The sequence below is a fragment of the Sphaeramia orbicularis genome, chromosome 2 (genome assembly GCF_902148855.1).
Source record: "Sphaeramia orbicularis chromosome 2, fSphaOr1.1, whole genome shotgun sequence".
Lineage (NCBI taxonomy): Eukaryota > Metazoa > Chordata > Actinopteri > Kurtiformes > Apogonidae > Sphaeramia > Sphaeramia orbicularis.
Genome location: NC_043958.1, coordinates 4,517,768 through 4,527,841, shown reverse-complemented (window position 1 = coordinate 4,527,841; position 10,074 = coordinate 4,517,768). Strand labels below are relative to the sequence as shown.

Here is a 10,074-nt window from a genome sequence, read left to right as displayed (position 1 = left end):
TATCGAGTATAAAGGCGAAAAAGTATTAACAAGTACAAAAATGAAAAGGAAAAAATGGGAGAATGATGTAAGAACTGAAGTGATTTTGGTTATTATCAAGAAAACCATGGAAAATGGATAGATATCAGCTCTGAAATTAAACTACTATGAGATAATTTTGTTATCACTATATGTGTCCAAACAAATGTACCTTTAGGCGTTAAAATGAACCAAAAATTGAAGAAAACAAGGGATGGTCTAATAAATTTTTTCCGCAAATGTGTCATATTGGGTTGAATGTGGCCCCTGAAGTGCGATGAGTTCGACACCCTCGGTCTGGAAAAAAAGAGAGGAAGAAGGGATGACGATGAGGAAAGAGGAGCTGGAGCAGGAGGTGGTGGAGGATGGAGGAGGTGTGGGTCCCTCCTGGCAGCTGAGGCCCATGAAGATCTGTGACAGATGGGCCAGAGTCACAAAACTCACAGCCTCGGGCGAAATTCAGCCCCCAGAACTTTCCACAGGGTGCCCAGATTTACCTGATCAGAGGGATGTGGTGGAGGGAGGGGGGGGTACAGGGTGAGGGGGTGAGGGGGTGGGAGTGTGTGCACAGGAAGCAGAAGAAGCCTGGCAGCCTGTCATGGCCGACACGGAGCCCATCTGCCTTAAACCTGTGGCGCCCTCAGACCCCCCCCCCCCATCACCCCCTCCTTCGTACACACACTTCCACCCTCCCTCCCCACCCCCCCATCCCCAAATGAAACACAGATAGACGCAGACCTTCTGACGGCTACACATGTCGCCAGCTCCGCATACCTTCGCAAACGCACCGACTTTGAAATTCACGCACATACACAAACAGAAACCATAGAGAAACACAGCTTATGTGTCCCATATGGGATGCCACATTGAATTTCCGGTTGAAAGTTACCGTTTTTTGTTTATTTTTTTCTTCTCTCTTCATTCCATCTGTAACTCCATCTAACAGGATGACACCGTCGCTGGGATTTTTTTCGACATCTTTGTCTCTTCGCGATGGGTTATTTACTGCACAAATAGGCGACTTTGTATTGTCAAGTGAACTTTTGGAAAGCGGCAAAAAAAATGAAAATGCGATTTGTACGTGTCAGTGAACAGATTTGGAATGAATTAGACGCAAACACTGTAAAATATGAAAATACAACAGTAATGAAAAAAACACAGTAAGATGGAAAAATTGTAAAAGATTAAAATTATGTTAAAGAACGCACAAAAATGCAAAAGATGTTAAAAGACAAAAATTACATAACAGACGCAATAATATGCAAATATCGTAAGATACAAAGACAACAATTATGTAAAGGAAAAAACCAAAAAAAAAAAACGCAGTAAGACCCAAAATTCATAACAGATGCAAAAACATGAAAATAATCTAAGATGCAAAAATCGTAAAAGACACAAAAAATGAAAATTATATCATGGACTTGACATAAGATGCGAAAACTGCTCAAGATACTGAAACACAAAAATTACTTAACAGACGCAATGGGACGCTAACATCATACAATACACAAGAAGACAAAAAAAGAATATTTTAAATCACTTAAGGTTAGATTTAGAGAAAAAGTAATTAAATAAATATATATGTATTTTTTTTTCTTCACTTTTTAGACCAACTTATGTAACTTATTTCCATCTTTGTCTCTTCATGATGGTTTATTTACTGCACAAATAGGCGACTTTGTATTGTCAAGTGAACTTTTGGAAAGTGGCAAAAAAAATGAAAATGCGATTAGTAGGTGTCAGTGAACAGATTTGGAACGAATTAGACACAAACACTGTAAAATATGAAAAGACAACGTAATGAAAAATACGCAATAAGATGGAAAAATTGTGAAAGATTAAAATTTTGTAAAGAATGCACAAACGCGCTAAAACTGCAAAAGATGCTGAAAGATAAAAATTACATAACAGACGCAATAATATGCAAACATCGTAAGATACAAAAACAACAATTATGTAAAGGAAAAACAACCCAAAAAAAATGCAGTAAGACCCAAAAATCATAACAGATGCAACAACAAAAAGATGAAAATAATGTAAGATGCAAAAATTGTAAAAAAAAAAAAAAAAGTCTTCAATTAAGTAAAAAAAAAATCTTCAATTTAGCCCAAAAAAATTCTCAAATTTAGCAAAAAATCTTGAATTAAGACAAAAAAAAATCTTCAGTTAAGCCAAAAACCCCTCAAATTTAGCAAAAAATCTTGAACTAAACCAAAAAAAAATCTTGAATTAAGTAAAAAAAAAAATCTTGAATTAACAACTTAATTTGTTTCCTTTGTTTTAGTGCAAAAAAATAACATTAAATTATGAAAATATTTACATTTACAAACTATCCTTTACCAATAAAATGTGAATAACCTGAACAAATATGAACAACCTGAAATGTCTGGAGGAAATTCAGCACAATTTTAAGTTTTTCTGCCTGTTCCTCAGTGTTTAGTGTCTTTGTAGATCTGATCCATAATGCACATGGACAAATGAGAAGTTGAGGAATAATAGTTAAAATTGCACTAAATTTTCTTACATTTTTAAATTTAAATTTCAGTTTTTTCAGGTTTTTTTTTTTTTTTTGTTGATAGTTTATAAAAGTAAGTATTTTCATAATTTAATGGGGGGTTTTTTACACTAAAACAAAGACAAAAATTTGGAGTTGTCATTATTTATAGGTTATTATGTTGTTATTTTTCTGGTCCGGCCCACTGCAGATCAAATTTAGCTGAATATGGAACTGAACTAAAACACCTGCTCTAAAGTGTTTAATAAACTCTTTAATAAAAAAACAAAAAAACAAAAATGGATATTTTGCAGAAAAAGTCACATTTTTATCAGTTTTCTCTTTTTCTGATATAATAACTCTTAACTTTAATCAGATTTTTTTATGAACATCTACATAATCAGTAAATTAAATCTCGGAAACTACCTGATTTTCACTGAAAAAAAAAGCACAAAATACAGAGGATATTGTTATAGTAAATGTTGATAAACCACTTAAGAATTGTTATGGTTAAATAGAGAGAAGAATTCATGTGGGAACTGCCACAAAAGTACCACTACATTAGTTTCTAAATAAGTCTTTAATCAACTCTTTAATAAAAAAAAACATATTTTGCAGAAAAAGTAAAATTTTTATCAGTTTTCTCTTTTTCTGATATAATAACTCTTAACTTTAATCAGATTTTTTTTTATGAACATCTACATAATCTGTAAATTAAATATAGGAAACTACCTGATTTTCACTGAAAAAATGCAACATATAGAGGATAATGTTATAGTAAATGTTGATAAATCACTTAAGAAAAGTTAAATAGAGAGAAAAAAAAAAAGTATTTGTGAGCTGCCACAAAAGTACCACTGGGTCTTTATGGGTTAAAAAAATGGAAAACACAGACAATAACATTTTAATAAATGGTGGTAAATCGCTTAAGAACGGTTAAATAATCGAGTCTTTACGGGTCTTTACGGGTTAAGACTCCCAATCACCAAACTGTTTATCCTACCGTCCTGTTCTGCATAAAACCTACCTTTCAGTGTTAAAGTATTGCTCAAGGGCACTTCCTCCACATCCGACTCCAGTTCAGTTCCAGTTTAATTTCAGAGTTGGTGCACTTGGAGGCTTTCCGTGCAGATTTGATTAAAGTGCCTTGACGGCGCGGCGACAGATGAGGCGTTGGAGGCTGGAGGGGCGTCTAATTGGGGACCAAAGGTGTACTGTTGTGGCGGTGCGAGGTGCTGATATGTGTCTGGAGGGTGGGGTGTCCAATTTCTCCCTGTCTTTTTTTTCTTTTTTTTTTTTTTTTCTTTGTGAGCTGTCCACCTTTTTAGCTCCTGCTTCACTCAGTAATTAACACCTGCCTCCTTGGTTTGGCAGAGCGACGCCGCTGTGCCAAAAAGCCTCCAGCATGTGTGTTTCTGCGAGCGAGGAACTGATAAAAAAGTGAAGGAGACAGATTGACAGTCGTATCATTAGTTGTTCTGATTGCCGACACGTGTGTGTGTGTATAAATATGAAAATATGTGCGACAGATCATGAGTTCGGAGACAGGAAGTGACAGAGTGGGCTGTATCATTAGTGCTATGACTTCAACACATGCACACGCTCAACACTCCGACTTCACAAACGTGTCTTATTGTCCTTTTAATTTGCGGCTGTGTTTTTTTTTTTTTTTTTTTTTTTTTTGGTGGTGGTGGGGGGGTGTTTTTTTTATCCCCTCTGCTTAAATATTCCTGATGATGACACGAGGGTGCAGACGAAAATCCAACTTAAGCGCAGATAGACAGACAGGATGGATAGAACACACAAAGTGGAGCTCATGACATCACTTGTCAATCAAACCGTGTCGGCTAATAATGTATGAGGTGTTCATCCGGTATCCTTCATTCACGTATAAGTGTCTGAATATATGATCAAACCCCCCCCCTCCCCAACCCAAAGACTTGATGACAGTTGATAGGCCTGGTGATATGCCACATTTACTAAGCTAACTGTTTGCAGATATATTATATTCATTAAATTGCCGGTTTGTTGATATATTTGCTAAGTTAGCTTTTTTGTCAAAATCCTATATCTCCTAAGCTAACTGTCAGTATGCTATATGTGCTAAGTTAGCTGTTTGTCGATATGCTATATTAGCTAAGTTACCTGTTTGTCGATATGCTATGTTTGCTAAGTTGGCTGTTTGTCGATATGCTATGTTTGCTAAGTTAGCTATTTGTTGATATGCTATATTCATTAAATTGCCTGTTTGTTAATATATTTGCTAAGTTAGCTTTTTTGTCAAAATCCTTTATCTGCTAAGCTAACTGTCGATATGTTATATGTGCTAGGTTAGCTGTTTGTCGATATGCTATATTAGCTAAGTTAGCTGTTTGTTGGTATGTTATATTCATTAAATGGCCTGTTTGTTGATTTATTTGCTAAATTAGCTTTTTTGTCAAAATCCTATATCTGCTAAGCTCACTGTGTCGATATGCTGTATGTGCTAAGTTAGCTGTTTGTCAGTATGCTGTATTAGCTAAGTTAGCTGTTTGTTGATATGCTATGTTTGCTAAGTTAGCTGTTTGTTGATATGTTATATTCATTAAATTGCCTGTTTTTGCTATATTTGCTAAGTTAGCTTTTTGTCAAAATCCTACATCTGCTAAGCTAACTGTTTGTCGATATGCAATATGTGCTAAGTTAGCTGTTTGTTGGTATGTTATATTCATTAAATGGCCTGTTTGTTGATATATTTGCTAAGTTAGCTTTTTGTTAAATCCTATATCTGCTAAGCTAACTGTTTGTCGATATGCTATATGTGCTAAGTTAGCTGTTTGTCACTATGCTATATTAGCTAAGTTAGTTGTTGGTCAATATGCTATATTTGCAAAGTTAGCCGTTTGTTGATGTTATATTTACTAAATTGCGGACATGCTATCCCTGCTAAACTACCTGTTTGTTGATATGCTATATTTGCAAAGTTAACTGTTTATAGATATGTTACATTTGCTATTACCTGTTTGTTGATATGCTTTGTTTACTAAGTACCTGTTTGTCTATTTGCTAACTTACCTTCTAGTCAAAAACGCTATATTTTCCAATAACCTATTTTTTAATTTACCACATATTTCAGTGTTTGTTGATGTCCTATGGTTGAGTTAATATTTTTAATACACTTTGTCATGCTAATGTAGCATTTATTGATGTGCTACACATGCTAAGTTCAGTGTTTGTTGCTATGCTATATGTGCTAAGTTACCTGTTTGTTAATAAGCTACAAATGCTAATGTCAAGGTTTGTTGATGTGCTTTGTTTTTACAGATCATCTACCAAACCTTACAGAAAACATTCCCACTGGTGTCGGTTCTTTACTTGCTAACACCTAATTTTAGAAAATTACATAATACCAATGTTCTCGTAGCTATCCTTGTGAGTTTTGGCAATTTTTTTTTTTGGTAATAAACACTAACACCACACTTTTCCGGTAAATGTTGCACTACTTAGTTGACAGTTAAGACCTGCATTTTGTAGTTCTTTCTAAATGGACAGAAGTTTCAGCTGCTCATAGTTCGTCGAGGTGAAGTCTGTATTTTTTGTTTTTTTAACTTTGACGACTAACATTTAACTCGTCTGCTGAGGTTTACACTCAGAACTCTGCGGTTTGTGCAGCGTTTCCGAGTTTCGGTTGGACGGTTCTTGTGTTTTAGTATGCGAGAGGCAGTCGACGGAGGAAAAGCACATATGATGGATTCCTAAAAACTGGTATTCATTTGTGCATGTGTTGGTGCGTCGCAGCATCTGTTTGCTTGGATCGCAGTCTGTGTGATCAGTTTGCCTGTAAAGCTCTGGGGAGTGTGGGTGGTGGGAGGTTTGTAGCCTGTATGGGTGTGTATCATTGTGTGAGTGCGGACCACATGTAATTGCTTTCTTTGGAATGAGATTTCCACTTCCTATGTCTTTCTATGTGAGTCTGTTTGAGTACGTAGATGTGTGTTTTTTTTCTGCTGGTCTGTGCATGTATTTGTTTGGACTCAATGCATAATGTGAGCGACAGGGCACATATGAAGCTATAATCCAAAGAATACGACATGTTTAAGAGCATTTACATAATCTGTGTGTGAGTGCATGCAGGTGTAGGGATTACATTCATTCAGACCTTACACATGTATAGGGCACTCATAGAAATACTCTCAAATTAAACATGTCAACGTCAGTGTGTTATTGGACGACATAGTAGGACTTTATTACTTGTGTGTTATTGTTGTTATCCTCCCAGATCCAGCTATGGGTTTTCTGTTTGTGGACCACAGTTTAGCAGCTTTTTACAAAAAAAAAAAAAACATCCACCGCAAAGGACATTCCATAAAAACGTTAAAAAATGCATCTGTATACATAGGCAATACCCAATATAGGCAATTATTTAACTAAACAAGTGGTGCCAGGCACAACAAACCCCGCCCCTCGCATGTATTTGACCCTTTATAAGTAAAATAGGAAGATCATAAAAAAAATGTGAACTTTGACCTACTGTTCCCAAAATGTAATGACATCTATTCTGGGTCATTGGTAATCTGTAAACCAAATTTGGTATGAATTCAACCAATAGTTTTGATGCTTAAGTGTTAACAAACAAACAAACAAACAAACAAAGTGGTTCCAGCTACAACAAACTCCGCCCCTCACACATATTGTATCTTATTTTGGCATCGATCCAGCTGATGTCGTCATGTTTATGCATGTGCTGATGTCAGCATTTCAATTGCCTTTATATATGTGCCAAGTTTGAAGTAAATTGAAACAAAATTGATGTTTTTATAGACATTTGAAATTCGATCCATTATAAGTAAATGGAGGAATAAAAGAATGATAAAATTAATGAAAAATTTAACTTTGACCTACTTTCCCCAAAACATAATGAGATCTATTGTGGGTCACTGGCAGTCTATAAACCAAATTTGGTATGAATTCAACCAATAGTTTTGCTGCTACGAACATTTGAAATTTCACCAATTGTAATTTAATGGGGGAAAAAAAAGAATGGTAAAATTCGTTAAAAAATTGAACTTTGACCTACTTTAACCAAAATGTAATGAGATCTATTCAGGTTCACTGGCAATCTATAAACCCCATTTGGTATGAATTCCACCAATAGTTTTTGCTTCTACAGACATTTGAAATTTTGCCCATTATAAGTAAATGGGTGAATAAAAAAATGATAAAATTCATTACAAATTTGAACTTTGACCTATTTTTACCAAAATATAGTCACATCTATTCTGGGTCACTGGTAATCTATAAACCCAATTTTGTATGAATTCCACCAATAGTTTTGCTCTTTTGGACATTTGAAATTTTGTCCATTATAAGTAAATGGGGGAAAAAAACTGATTGAAAAAAAAATCAATAAAAATTTGACCTTTGACCTGCTTTTCCCAAAATGTAGTGACATCTATTCTGGATCACTTGCAATCTCTAAACCCAATTTGGTATGAATTCAACCAATAGTTTTTGCCTCTATAGACATTTAAAATTTTGCCCATTGTAAGTAAATGGGCGAATAAAAAAATGATAAAATTCATTAAAAATTTGAACTTTAACCTACTTTTACCAAAATGTAATCACATCTATTCTGGGTCACTGGCAATCTTTAAACAAAATTTTATGTGAATTCCACCAATAGTTTTGCTCTTTTGGACATTTGAAATTTTGCCCATTATAAGTAAATGGGGGGGGGGGATGATTGAAAAAAAAAAATCTATAAAAATTTGACCTTTGACCTGCTTTTCCCAAAATGTAGTGACATCTATTCTGGATCACTTGCAATCTCTAAACCCAATTTGGTATGAATTCAAGCAATAGTTTTTGCTTCTACAGACATTTGAAATTTTGCCCATTATAAGTAAATGGGCAAATAAAAAAATGATAAAATTCATTACAAATTTGAACTTTGACCTATTTTTACCAAAATATAGTCACATCTATTCTGGGTCACTGATAATCTATAAACCCAATTTTGTATGAATTCCACCAATAGTTTTGCTCTTTTGGACATTTGAAATTTTGCCCATTATAAGTAAATGGGGGAAAAAACTGATTGAAAAAAAATCAATAAAAAATTGACCTTTGACCTGCTTTTCCCAAAATGTAGTGACATCTATTCTGGATCACTTGCAATCTCTAAACCCAATTTGGTATGAATTCAACCAATAGTTTTTGCCTCTATAGACATTTAAAATTTTGCCCATTATAAGTAAATGGGCGAATAAAAAAATGATAAAATTCATTAAAAAAAACCCTGAACTTTGACCTACTTTTACCAAAATGTAATCACATCTATTCTGGGTCACTGGTAATCTATAAACCCAATTTTGTATGAATTCCACCAATAGTTTTGCTGTTATGGACATTTGACATTTAGCCCATTATAAGTAAATGGGGAAAAAACTGATAGAAAAAAATGAATAAAAAATTTGACCTTTGACCTACTTTTACCAAAATGTAATCGCATCTATTCTGGGTCACTGGTAATCTATAAACCCAATTTTGTATGAATTCCACCAATAGTTTTGCTGTTATGGACATTTGAAATTTTGCCCATTATAAGTAAATGGGGGAAAAAACTGATTGAAAAAAAATCAATAAAAATTTGATCTTTGACCTGCTTTTCCCAAAATGTAGTGACATCTATTCTGGATCACTTGCAATCTCTAAACCCAATTCGGTTTGAATTCAACCAATAGTTTTGCTGCTAGAGGGTTAACAAACAAACAAACAAACAAACTTAACAGTACCCCTTGCCTCCTGTTTAGGGGGCGGGGTCAAAACTCCAAAACTCCAAAACTCCAAACCCTGTGGCTTTCCTGGGTCTCAGGAGGTTAACGAGAAAATCATGGTCAGTGAAGTTAGCATATTTGGTTTCATACCTGCAAGTGCAAAAAAAAACAACAACAATCAATCAAGTAAGAGTAAATATTAAAAAAAAATCCAAGAAAAACACATGTAAGGTGACAGGAACATGTATTTTCTAACATTAGAACAACATGCGTGCTGATGCAGACACCTGTCCACATCCACATTATCCCTTTGAACATCATTCCCTACATTAGTACCATTACTTCAGTACCACATGACCAAAAATAGTCGCTTGCCTGATGAAGGGTTAACCATTTTAACATGTAGAATATTGACAAGTGTAAGACAGCTCTTCCTTTTCCTACCGTAGTCCTGGTCAGTGAAGGCGTCACTAAACTGCTGTTTTTCTTGTTCTACTTCAGGGTTTGGTTTCTACAAACATCTCCTCTGTCACACTGTGGAAATGTTATTTAGTACCAGATATATCCTGTTCATTTGAACACTGTTCTTGGTTTTCTTTGCTCAAATGACAGGGTGGGTTTCAGTAATGCTAATGAGGACTCGGCTAATTCAATTCCACCGGTTTCCTTCTGGTTGTTAGTTTGTCATCATTGTGAATCTCCTCCACTCTGTGTGTTTCTTGACGTCGTGAAACAAAATCGGTCAAACGGTCGTATTAAGCCATTTTAAATATGCCATTTTTACACCAAGAGTTAGCTTTTATAAGT

At 34.8% G+C, this 10,074-nt stretch overlaps 1 long non-coding RNA gene across 1 annotated transcript; it reads left to right on the top strand.

Annotated features, from left to right (window-relative positions):
• The first annotated feature begins 1,148 nt into the window (after positions 1-1,148).
• LOC115431241 (uncharacterized) lies at positions 1,149-9,607 on the top strand. The gene is made up of 3 exons (XR_003937057.1): positions 1,149-1,161; positions 5,476-5,481; positions 9,506-9,607. It is a non-coding gene; the product is annotated as an uncharacterized LOC115431241 (long non-coding RNA).
• The last annotated feature ends 467 nt before the right edge of the window (positions 9,608-10,074 follow it).